Consider the following 12,251-nt stretch of genomic DNA (forward strand, 5'->3'; position numbering starts at 1 on the left):
ATTCTCCTCAGGCTGTGCACCAACATCTAAGGACAACTTATACAGGCTGTTCTGGGGGAAGTTTCTCTTAGCTTTCAAGTATAATGAATCCCCACACAGCAAAGGATGATAAATTACTGTTAAGTCTTCTCCACTGCACATCAGCTTTCTTTTGCCTTTTGGCTCATTATAGAGCAACACATACTCAGTATGCATCCTTACCTTCCCCGCCCCCCCCCCCCCCCCCCCCCCGTCCTTCATTTAAAGGAGTTTTAATTAACACTAGAGCACCTTACTAGGTCTAACACATGAAGTGCCTTGTGCAAGTGTCTGGCACAAAAGGGTTCCAATACCCAAATGAGATTCTGGCACAACCCACAATATAATCACATTAGCATTGGTTGTTTCAGTATCTACTCCTTGAAGACTTTCCAGAAGTTATTTACCAAGAAGAAAAACACCCCAAACATCTTAAATAGGCCAGAGACATCCAAGCATTTCACTAATCTATGTATTTAAAATTATACATACAAACTGTAGCTCTTTCCAAAGCAAGCTGCCTTTAACAGCTACTGTTGAAAATCAAGTTGCAAGTTTAGCTATTGAAAGATCTGTATTTTTTTGTAGTGTAAGAACATCACTCTCAAGCTCACTTACAGAAATTGGGGATTTGGGGTTGGGTTTGGGAGAGTGTTGTTGGGTTGGGGTTTTCTTTGTTTGTTTTGGTTCTGTTTGTCTGTTTTTCTTAACAAGATGATTTATCAACAGGATTTCCCTCTTAAAACTTATGCTCCTGCAGAAGAGTCCTGCAGAAAGAGATCCAATACTCCAACAAAACTTATCTACCTTCATTCCCAGACAAGATGCAAACTTGGTTTTGATCAAAGATTCTTACAATTCCCACTCATTTTATTACAATACACCATTAAACCAATGCAGGAAAAAAAACAGGAACAGCAGCAAACCACAACACTTAATTACAAACCAGGAGGAAAATGAGTTGAGGGAAAATGTAAACGGCTTTAAAGTTTTCAAAATGTCTCTGGAGCTTTTAAAGTGTAAGCTAAAGAAGCTACGGACAGAGATGCAGAGGACTGAAACTGGTTCAGTTCTGAGCACGAGGTTAAAATGGTGTACGCTTCAGCCTCGCAAAGTTCAAGCACCTGGAAGTCATTCCTAGGGCAAGCGAGTTTACACGGCTGGACTGAAAGCCATTCTAGTCCATAGCATAAATACAATGCAGTGTTTCATTTTCTACACAAAAGTGCTTCCAGAAGCCAGTTTTCCTTTACCCTACTCTACCAGCTCCAAAACTTGACCTTTACCTTGCCTACAAGGTTACTGCTGCAGAGGTGATGACCAACCCGTTCCACGTAAAGCTCATTTATACCAGGAAGCAAACTCACTGCTGGGTGGGCTGGTTGCCAGGATAGCAGTTTCCCCCTCGGGGAGTAACCAGAGCCACAGGAGACGACACATCAACCCTCTGCGCTGTGGAGAAGATCCTCAGTGCGTGCTCCGCTTCCGGAGCCTGCCCGCCGTCCAACACGCAGGCAGAGAAAGCAGAAGCTGGGGGAAGGGGACAACTGAAGCGGTGAGGAAAGGGGTAGGGGCTTTATACCTCTAATTTCTGGTCCTGCAGCTCTTTCACAGCGTCAGCTTCCTCAGTAATCTGCCTTGAATTATCACACACAAATATCATCAGTTTAAAATAAATGAATAAGCAAGCAAACAAGAGGCCAGGCTTCTACTGCTCTCTTATTACCATCACTAGGCTTAGTTTGAAAATACCCCATTTGCAGACGGCATCACAGATCGAGCCGTGCAAGAACACCAAGCTCCTGTGAGAGAGCCCTACCTGCCACTACTCAGCAAGAAAACAAACAGCATACAGACGGTGGCTGCAAATATTGCTACATATTAAAGATTGATTCCTGAAATTTATAGAAAGCATTTCCACTGATTAAACTTAAAATCAATTTTTGCAGCTGCTCAGCAAGCAAGCCTGCTAGCAGTCAAGGAAAATACTGTCTGCATAACTACAAAACAGCAAAGCTGGACGAACTATGCAGGAGGACTTATGAAGACCGAGTGGGCTGCATCGAAGTCATCTACCTGTCTCTAACTACTACTCTTGTTGCTGTGGGTTAAATCGTTACATCTGAAGTAATTCCATTTGTACCCAAAATAGCTTCATAACAAAAATTAAACATGTTCGATGGCATTTCTGAAGACATGACACTTGTCATGACTAGATAAACCTAATCACAGACTCCCGTATTTCTGGCAAGAGAAATCTACTGTAACCAATACCACACTATGAGCAAGCATCTTTGCTACGTATGGGTTAAGCCTTCCCTTTTCCCGTTCTAGGAAATGCCTCCATGTTTCTATTTACACACTCCTACAGCAGAATTCAATCCCCGCTGCCCCTCCTCCCCCCCCCCAGTCACCCAGGCAAGGGGGCCCAGCCCTGCCAGAGAAAGATCGCCTCTCCCCACGCTAAGCCCCATCAGCTGGGATCAGCCGGGCACAGCAGCTGACACGCAGCTCAGGGCAGGGGAGCTGCGGGGACCCCCTGCCCCAGGCCCAGCACACGGCGGGACACAGGCTGGGAAGCACTGGAGCAAGGCTTCCAAGCTATTGACCTTTCATGCAGGTATAGGCAGGCAATGGGCTTCTCCCTCCAGAGGGATCTCGGGTTAGCAAGAAGCAATGCAACTTTCCAAAGGGCAAAGAGACAGCAGTGGCCTGGCTCAGACCCTGGGTGCAGCGTCAGACCTCCCCGGACTGACAGAGGCCAGCAGCTTACATCTGTTTTCTCATGAAAGCAGAACAGGCGAGAGGCGTATTTGGGCGTTATAGCAGTAGATGGCTGTGTGTGAGCAAGCACACTGATAAAAAGCAGAAGTGATGCAACAGGAACAGCCGCAGACACAGAAACCCAAGTCTACAGCAAAGCGGTTGCACAGCTGAGGAGCTGAGGTCGAGACCACTGCAGACTGCTTTTACTGAGAGCTGAAACAGTTCTCCGGGCAGGAATAAAATAGCTGAAAACAACCACGATCACAGGACAGAATTAATCCTGACAAAATTGGAACCGGTTGCCCAGAGAAGCTGTGGCTGCCCCCTCCCTGACAGTGCTCAAGGCCAGGCTGGATGGAGCTTTGAGCACCCTGGTCTGGTGGAAGGTGTCCCTGCCCACAGCAGGGGTGTTGGAACTCGATGATCTTTAAGGTCCCTTCCAACCCAAACCGTTCTGAGGTTCTATGAAAATCACTACACTACAGGCAGGAGACACATTTAGTGAGTTCAGTAACCGTTGCTCGCTGACTCCCTAAGCAGCTCGCGAGCTCAAGCAGCCATTCCAGTCCACCTTCACATGCCACACTAAATATAAACCCCTGATAACTGTCTGGAAACTGCTTCAGCAGAGACAGGGTGCACAGAACAACTCAAGGACACAGAGCCCTCCTCAAAGACCACAGGTGGTCCATTTGCATGACAACCAGAGAGAAGGTGACAGAACCAAAGTCTGCTACTGCAACACTGTGGTTTGGAAATTTCGGCCTCTAGATCAGTACTTTCCCAGACCCGCGCTTCACTGAAGCATCTGTGTATTAAAAAGCCCCTTTAAGGTAGCGGCATGAGGGCACCTGTGTTTTGATAACGACTTGTCTAAGAGGAGGTTACGGCTCCCTTGTCATGTGCTACTCTGCTCTACGATGAGCTGCAACACCATGAAGTGATAACAACCACCTCTGACTTTAAAAGCTAGCTAGGTTAGGTTGCAGATCTTTCAGGCACATTTCCTTCATCCCAGCGGACCCTGAAAGAAACACACCTTCCCAGTTTCGGACAGTACGCTCTTCTCTAGTGGCCCATAAAACACTCACTTATGCAACAGGACAAGCCAATTTAAGAGGGCAGATGAAACTCCAAACAAGAAGGAAAAAAAAGTTATTCTCTTCTCCAAGTTTTGGTTACAGAACGACTACCAGAAACAACACGTAAGTTACAAAAAGACAAAAGTACAATCTGCAAAACTGCCAGTGACACAACTGGCCAGCAGATCACAAGACCGGAAACAATTATTCTCTCTGTGCAGAAATACACCCCCAAAAAACAGCGTGGTACAAAAAGAAGGAAAGGCGGCAGACTTGCAGAGAGATTTACGACAGATACCTGAACAGGAGGCGGCAGATGAAATCAGCGATAAACTGCAGATACAACAGCACTGATCCTGGGAGCACTGGCATTTAATGTGCAAATCCTCTCCCTGCTCGGGCACTTTGCCTCCCTTTGATGCATACAGACAAGTTCCAGCCAGAGACGCAGACTGGGGGGAGTCCCCTCTCCCCACTGTCTCAATCATTTTTTCCTAAGCAACAGTTATGTGCTCTGAAAATAACTGTATCACTTCTGCTTCTGTTCAGACAGGAAAAGAAAAAAAAAAAAAAACAAACACAAAAAGAGAAGTATAAAAATTGTTCTTATAAAAGGAGAGAGGCACTGTCTTCCCAGCCCTAATGCAGGACGCAAATGGCAAGCTGCTGCCTGACATCTTTAGCACAGCCTAGAAGAGAAAGACAGGCTGAACAACAGAGGACAGCAAAGCCACTCCGGAAGAGACCCAGATGTCTTGAGCTTAGTCCTACCGCATGAAAAATTAAAGGGCTTAAAACCTCCTCTGAAGAACTTTTCCTCCCACTGCTGTGAGCAGGACTCTCCTGAACAGGCTGCATCGCCCCAGGAGCCTCCGGAATGACGGTGGGAAAAGGCTCCTGCCACGAGCAGCACCGTCGCACAGCAGCGCGGGTGGGAACCCGCACAACAAGCCACCGCGAAGGGCAACCAGACAAATGCCAAATTCTCTCCGCCCATCAGCTCGGTTTCGCTCTCGACCGTCCCAAAGGCGACTTCAGGACGTTTCTGACTTGCCTGCTTACTTCTTCTCACCTCCTTCCACCCAGCCAAACCCGTGCTACTGCAACGACACCGAGAGCGCGTCCGCTGCCCGCAGCGACGTCACCCCTCGGGAAGGAGCCCACCTCGAACTACGGCACTTCCATCGACCAGAACGCTCCGAGGACGCACGAACGCGCCGCCGCTTGCACGAAGAACGTGGATTAGAAGTAACAACTGCTGATTACGGTATTCCCCTCATCTTTTCTCCATCGCGGGGACCCTCACCGCAGTCCCCGCTCTCCGCAGCCCAGCGCGGCCGTCTCCGACCCAGGCGCCCGAGCAAGCGGCGACGGAGCCCCGGCGCACGGGGAGCCTCTGGCGCCGGAGCACCGGCGGCAGGGCCCGCCCCGGCACCCCCGGCCCGGCCCCGCGCTCCCCCTCCGTGCGCCCACAGCCTCCGCTGCAGGGAAGCCGGGGGGAGCGCTCCCCGGCCGCGGCCCCTCAGCCCGAGGCTCGCCCCACGCCACGGCGGGCCCGCGGGGACCCGGGAGGGACACCGGCCCCGCTGCGGCGGCACGCGGGCGGCGTTACGTAACGGGCCCGGCCAGCGGGGAGGGGGCCCGCCGCCCCCCGGGTCTCTCCCTCCCCGCCCCCCCCCGCCGGGGCCGCTCCGCTCCGCCCCGCGCCCGGGGCAGCGCCGCCGAGCCCTCCCGTGCGCGCTCCCCCGCACGCCGGCGGCAGGCCCGGCTCTCGGCCCCCCCCCGCCCCGCAGCGGGCTGCGCGCCCTCCCCCCGCGGCGGCTCACCGTGTGGCGCGGCGGCGGGTCGCGGGGCGAGGCCGGCGCCCGGCCGGACGGGCGGGCGGGCGGCGCGGTGCGGGGCGGTGCGGGGCGGCGGTGCCGCAGCGCTGGGGCTGAAGGTCGACGGCCGCGCGCCCCGGCCGCCCCGGCGTCTCGCCCGCCCAACGCCCCGGCCGCCGCCGCCCGCCAGGCCGCGCCCCGCCCCGCGCGCCGCCGGCCGGGCCGCGCGGGGCGGGGCGGGCCTTAAAGGGGCCGCGGTGGCGGCTGGTGGCGCGGCGCGACCGGTGGGGGGCGCTGCGGTGCGCCACCGTCCCGCCCGCCGCGAGCGAGGAGGGGAGCGGGCTCGGGCCCGGGCCCGGGCCCGGACCCGGCGGCCGCACCGAGCCCCCGGGCACCTGCCCGGGAGGGACGGTGCCCGTCTGCCCGCCCACTGAGGCCGGTGGCCGGTGGCAGGCCTGCGGGAGCGCCAGCCGCACCGGCTCCGTCCCGCGGCGCAGCACCGGCGGGGACGGGCGGTTGGCGGGGGGGCCCAAGGCTGAGCTGTCGGTGGAGGGGGGGGGGCGGGGGGAGCACGCTCGGCGTCGTTTGGGGGGTGCGGGGAGGCGTTCTGCACCTTCCCGCCGCCGCCGCGCTCTGCCCGTCGGCGGTTCGTGGCCTCTCCCGAGGCAGCGCTCCTGCCTCCGCCGGTGCACGCGGGACCCAGAAGGATCTACCCATCTCCACCGCTTTCCTTTGACTGCCTTGAGTTAGCGCCTGCTGTAGATCTGCTGCGGTTCTCGCGTTCTGCGATGGAGAGCGAGCTCTGCTCCCTCGGACGTGGGCTGGGAAGCAGATGCAGCTCCACAGGAAAGGCGGAGGGAAGTTTACTTTCCTTATCTTTCTGCAACAGCCCGGTGATCGTTCATAGTGAGAGCCCATAGCAGGCTATAGAAACAGCTTACTGTCACTTGCTCGGACGTAAGACGTGAACACGCTACCTGACAAAACACACCCTATAAATTCTCCCCTTGTCAGCACTTCAGAACCAAAGAGCAGGAAAAAAACGACATGGTCATCCGGAAAACCTGCCTGAAGGCAGGAAGGAACAGTGGGAGCCAGAGCGACACACAAACCTGCCGATTGGCACAGCTGCGCTTCTTGTGAAATCCTGGGCGCGAGCCAATGTTGTCACTCCGTCCCCTCCACCTCCGCGCTGCACTCTAGTTTGACCCGTTGGTGCAGCTCTCCTGGACCTGGAGGGAAAGTTCAGAAACCCACACACCTCTGAAAGAGAAGGGCCGCGAGGAGGCTGCCACGCCACGCTGCTCCCTCTGCTCGCGCCATTCACACGCACAGAAAGGTGCAGCTCCTGACAAGTCCTCACTAAAATGGCCCCTCCCTGGGGGCTGGTTCACATTTTTGATTCATATCATCCAGATAATGTTTCTGAATTTTTAGAGGTACTTTTTCATTTCCATGCTATACTTTGTTTCCTTAATTCTCATTCATACATATTTCTCATTATAACTGTATCAAGCTGTAATAAAAATGACTATGCTCTTCCTTTGGGGCTTCAGATGCACTAATGTGACTGTGCTTGGGTTTTTGTTTATCATGGAATCACAGAAATCAGCCTTTACAGACTATCTGGTCTCTCCAAAGCATCACAGAATTGCTTAGGTTGGAAAAGACCTTTCAGACCACAATTTGCCATACTGTATCAGACCCCCAATATCGTCTTTCCAGCATTAGCCAACAGCTGATGCTTCAGAGGAAGTGTAAGGCCACCAACCACTCCCAAAACGGGTACTTCCCTGTTCACAGCCCAAGACCTACCAGCTCCATTTTCTTTCTTTTTCGTGCTCCAGGTTCTGAACAGTAAGGTGAAATGTTTTCCCTTTATTACACGTGTCCACAAAGGAAGATCAGGAGCTGCCACCACCAGAGCGCCTCTGCCCCCCGCGAAAAGCTTACGGTCTCAACCCAGGTATTTTAGCACAATTTTCCTGATGTTCAAGGCTTTCAGGTTTCTTGAATGAAAATGAAAAGAAATAAATCATGGAAACAACGTTTAATTTTGTGTGGCAGAAATTTTAAAGCATGAAAGCTGCCAAACTTCACCGGAAGGTGGAACCACACTTATTCAGTGCAGCCCCATCTGATTAAACCATTAATTTCTCAACCGGTGGCTTTGGATGTTGCTTTTATTCCAGAGAAGCAGTATGACTACCGCACAAGTCCTAGCCCATCAGTACGCTCCTTCCTGGCAGAGATGCCAACAGGCATTTGGTGGGGCTGCGACCTGCTGGCAGGGGCTGGGGGAAGAGGGCAGCCCGTACACGGGGGAGCAGTGGGGCACCCCACACTGTGCTTCACCCCGGTCCCCTTGGCAAGCCCGCGGCAGCGCGATCACGAGGGAGACCAGGCTGCTCGTGCCCTGGGGAGAAGCCCTGTTTTACAGCAACACAATGCTTCTCTCTAGTGCAGCTATCGCACGCTGTTCTGCACGCCTTGATAGTCCCCCCACACGGACAGCTGCTGCCCCCCAGATCCAGACCTGCCACTAGATTATTCAGCTAAAAGAAACGTCTTTTTAATCCCAGCCATTAAATTCTTATCCTCTCCTTAAAACTGCTCAAAGCCCTCCACATCCTCATGATAACACATGGTACCTTTCACCCTCACGCACACACCTGCCCATCCCTTCCATCCCATGACAGACTTCACAGGTTATCAATGTCTGTCCAGGCACCACATATCTAACATGACCCCTATTTCGAGTTAATTTCCCTTCTGAGAGAGAAGCCAGAAATAAAATATAATTCCTGATGGTAGTGCTCAGCTGGAAAAGGTCTCCTGACAGTCTAAGCACTATCAGAGGAGAAAAAATAGCCTAAGAGATAATGTTACCTCAGGCTGTGACACAACCCATCCTTGCCCATGAGCCGTGGTGACATCACCATCCTGTGCAGCGTCGTCCTCCCTGCTGCTTCCAGCAACACCCCATGTCCGGATTCCAGTGGGAAAGCGGGTAGCTGGCATCACACCAGAGATGCCTTTTGTTCCTCGGAGCCAGCAGCATGCTAGGCATGAATCCAGCAAATGGCATCTCCCACTTGGGCATACACGACAGCCACACACACTCCTGCTCCTTTGCCTTCTTGCTGATAACACACGCGTAACCTATTCATTGGCAACTTGTTTGAAGTGGGATTTGTGCAGCAGTAAATCAGTTTTTAAGTGCTCCTGAAATCCCCACAGTCCATTAGCCTCCTGTGCAGTTTACTTCTCCCGTTTTGCTGTGTTTTCTCCCACTTCCTTCTGCGCACATCTCCTGTTCTGCCAGCCCTCGGTTACACTTCCAGGATCATACACTGGAACCCATGCACATTTTTCATGTTTAGCAGGGCATTACTCATTTATTAATATTCAGAGCAGATGTAATTAGGGAAGCTCATCTCCAGAAGCAACATGGGAAAAACAACAGTAAAACAGAAATCTTGGCACACCACCCACCTTCCTACCTTACTGAAGGAAAGCAGATGGGACGATGCTGAGCCCCTCGTCTCTAAATCCCTTCAGCCCCCTCTCTGCGCAGTTCTGCTGATAAAAGACAGGTGATGGTAAACCAGGCTACGAGCATCATCCCTGCCATGACATTTTTCTTCACGGAGTACCACCAAAGCTGACTGCGCTGAGATAATTTCCCTTTCTGTGACCTGAATCACAGTGCGCAGTTGTGGAGCAGCCACTGGGGCTGTCACGCCATCATGGGAGCCCGAAGACCCAGCTCGCAGCCTGGAGCTTACGGGGATTTGGGGCTTGACGCTGTACAACGTCTGCTCTGTACGTGTAGGCCTGTACTAAAGGAGCTCAGGGAAAAAAAAAAAAAAAATCTCCTGGAAACTACCCAGAGCTTTTCTCTCTGAGGGAAACAAATGAGGCCTTAATTAATTTTCTTTCAAATACAGCAAATTGACTTCTGCTCCAGTTGTGCTAGATTGAAGCCACACAGCACAATGGTATTAATTCCACCTCACTTAAGGGCTAAATGTTCAGAGCAAGGAAAAGGGAGTTTCCTGTAGGTCTTGCTCATGTCGAAGTCAACAAGTAAACCACCCTGGTTTCCACAGGAGTGGCTTCTTCAGAGCCTGCATTTCTGAGGTTGACTGCGACGTGCCTCTGGGTTAGCACAGCAAAATGCAGGACACATTGAAGGCGCTGGCTGAGCAAGTTGCCTGGTCCCTTGTGTATTTTTACAGCTCTGACGCATCCTGCCTCAAATTTCATTTCACAGGCTCACAGACCGCAGCTCTTTTAGTGTCCTGTCGTAAGGCTAGCTTACTGGTTCGCTGATCATCCTAACTAGCCCTGCTGTCTCAAATTTCATTTAATCTTTCTTAACACCAGAGTCCTGCCTGCAGGATTTCCTAACACTGGAATAACACGCAGCATTCTAGACGGGGTCTCCTTGGTACCTAGCAAACTGGTGGTGTACTCCCTCATCTCCACCAGAAACACCTTGCCCGATAAACCAGAAGATCACATTGGCCTCCTTCGCCTGGATAGCTCAGAGCTGCCTGGCAGCTGGCACCCACGGCTTGTCCAGGAGAGGTGCGCCCGGATCCTGGCAGAACCATTCGCCTGGGCACAGCGCCGCCATGCAGCAGCCACCCGGCACGGGCGTCTTGACGTGGTGTTCCGTGGTGCCATGGAACTGTACCAGCTTGTCCAGCACCATCTCATGAATCCCATCCCTACGATGTGCTAAAAAGCCAGGACAAAAAGGTACAACAAACCCCAAATTACTGAGTCCGGTAAAACTGTTGGTGTGAGCAGAGAAACTGCAGAATCTGACTTATATACACATACATACAAAACACCAATTCTACAAAACTGTTACGGGCAAACGTCCATCCTACCCCCTGTAGTATCTGTTCAATGACACGGTAGCTGCGTCATTGCCTGTGCGCTACAATGAAAAGGTACAGAGGACCCCATTTTGCTTGTCTGAGGGATTCCGTTTCAAAGAGGCTGAACAAGATCTTCTTCACTGTAAAATCCCGTGATTAATTTAAATTACCTTCCAACCATCTTGACATCCTCCCGCTGCCAAATTTAGCTAATATATTTAATACATGACTTCATTATCACATTGGCTATGCATCGCTTAGGGAAGGTGCTATTATTCCTCTTCACAGATGGAAGAGGGAGGCCTAGATGCCCAAAGATACCCAGTCGTAGTATTTATTCAGGTAAAAAAGTGACAAAGCAACGAACTGAATCTGTTCCTGTCTAACACCCATTGTCCTCAACTTTGCTGTCTTTCCAACGAGAACTTGATGTTCCAGGTTCTCCTGTAAAAAGCAGTCTGATTTATTTACTCTTGACTTCTCCCCTCATTGTCAATTTTGAAAATTACATTAAGAAAGTCAGGCATCTCTTGACTTCTTCCTCTTCAAAATGAAGGGTAGCTGTAAAAATCTTTCTATTACACAGTAGATTTTTGTTACAGAACATTTGTTAACTTCTTGGATTCCCATCTGTTCTTTCCACATGACGCTGCATTGTTTGGCAACATACAGTGACTTTCTTCACCTCAAGGCAGCAGTAAATCTTCATTTTCCTTCCTTTCTGTAAAACCTCAGCCCTTTTCAAGCTGCAAAGCTGCACATTAAAACCACTGTCTGCTGACTTTCGTATTTTCTGAGGCAACATCTGGCGTAAAAACTGATTGCAAATATGATCAGAGTTAGGAAGATATCCTTCCAGCAGTCTTCCAGCTGGCTTTGTTCCCAGGTATCAGCCCAACAGAAGAGAAAAATCTATCTGGCACTGTCTCCAGCTGCAGTCTCTCACTCTTCAGGTAGAACGGTTTCCCTTCCCAGGGAGGTTTTGACGACATGGGATTCAGGTGACGGGATCTGAACCGCACCGGGACTGGTACAGCCTCCAGAGTTCAGGACGGATGCTCTTTGATCCCTAAGGAACCAGAAATCCCAGCTCTTGCTGCAGACAAATAATAGAGTTTATCCTCTCCAAAGTCTAAACATACAGATATAGATATAATTTTGAGGAATTTAAATGTAATCCTATCATTACGAGTAGCAGCCTTCAGCGGTAGACATTAGCCTGTAATTAAGCAGAATTATTCATAAGGGGGTTTGGGTCTCGTCAAGACAGACTCCGTAGCTTGGGTTATTGTTAAACTGTGTTAAAACAGCAGGGGCAACTCAGCCGTGGGCGACCACGCCACTGGCCTCCTGGGGGTGCGTGACGCGACTCTGCCTCCGCGAGCGTGGTATTTGTCCTTCAGTCCTCCTGAATTCGGGAGGCAGGCGTCATGGGCTTAACACTTCTTCGCCTTTCTCCTCAGGCCTCAATGTGCATCAACGCAGGCTGAGCGCAAAGCCCCCATATACCTTTTTTACACTCCACATGCATGGGTGTACGGCTAACGAAGCGAGGAAAGGTGCAGCTCTCAACTCCTGACCCCTCTCTCGTGCTCCCTGCTGCACTTCACTCCCAGATGAGAGCAGAAGCAAACAGCAAATCTCTTCCTTCTGTCTGCGAGCTGCTTGGCACC

At 51.7% G+C, this 12,251-nt stretch overlaps 1 protein-coding gene across 10 annotated transcripts in view; it reads right to left on the minus strand.

Annotated features, from left to right (window-relative positions):
• SUSD6 (sushi domain containing 6) overlaps nt 1-12,251 on the minus strand; it is a 100,883-nt gene that overhangs the window by 82,523 nt on the left and 6,109 nt on the right. For 2 of the 10 annotated variants that reach the window (XM_075427353.1, XM_075427344.1), the window contains exon 1: nt 5,693-5,756. The exons of 2 other annotated variants lie outside the window; for them this stretch is intronic. The gene's annotated coding sequence lies outside the window, so the exon portion shown is untranslated. Of the gene's footprint in view, nt 1-1,385; nt 1,471-4,164; nt 4,252-5,030; nt 5,116-5,692; nt 5,757-12,251 lie in introns of those variants that run through there. 6 more of the 10 variants (XM_075427350.1, XM_075427348.1, XM_075427352.1 and 3 more) reach the window with 6 other exon arrangements.

This window comes from Opisthocomus hoazin, chromosome 7, assembly GCF_030867145.1.
Source record: "Opisthocomus hoazin isolate bOpiHoa1 chromosome 7, bOpiHoa1.hap1, whole genome shotgun sequence".
Classification (NCBI taxonomy): domain Eukaryota; kingdom Metazoa; phylum Chordata; class Aves; order Opisthocomiformes; family Opisthocomidae; genus Opisthocomus; species Opisthocomus hoazin.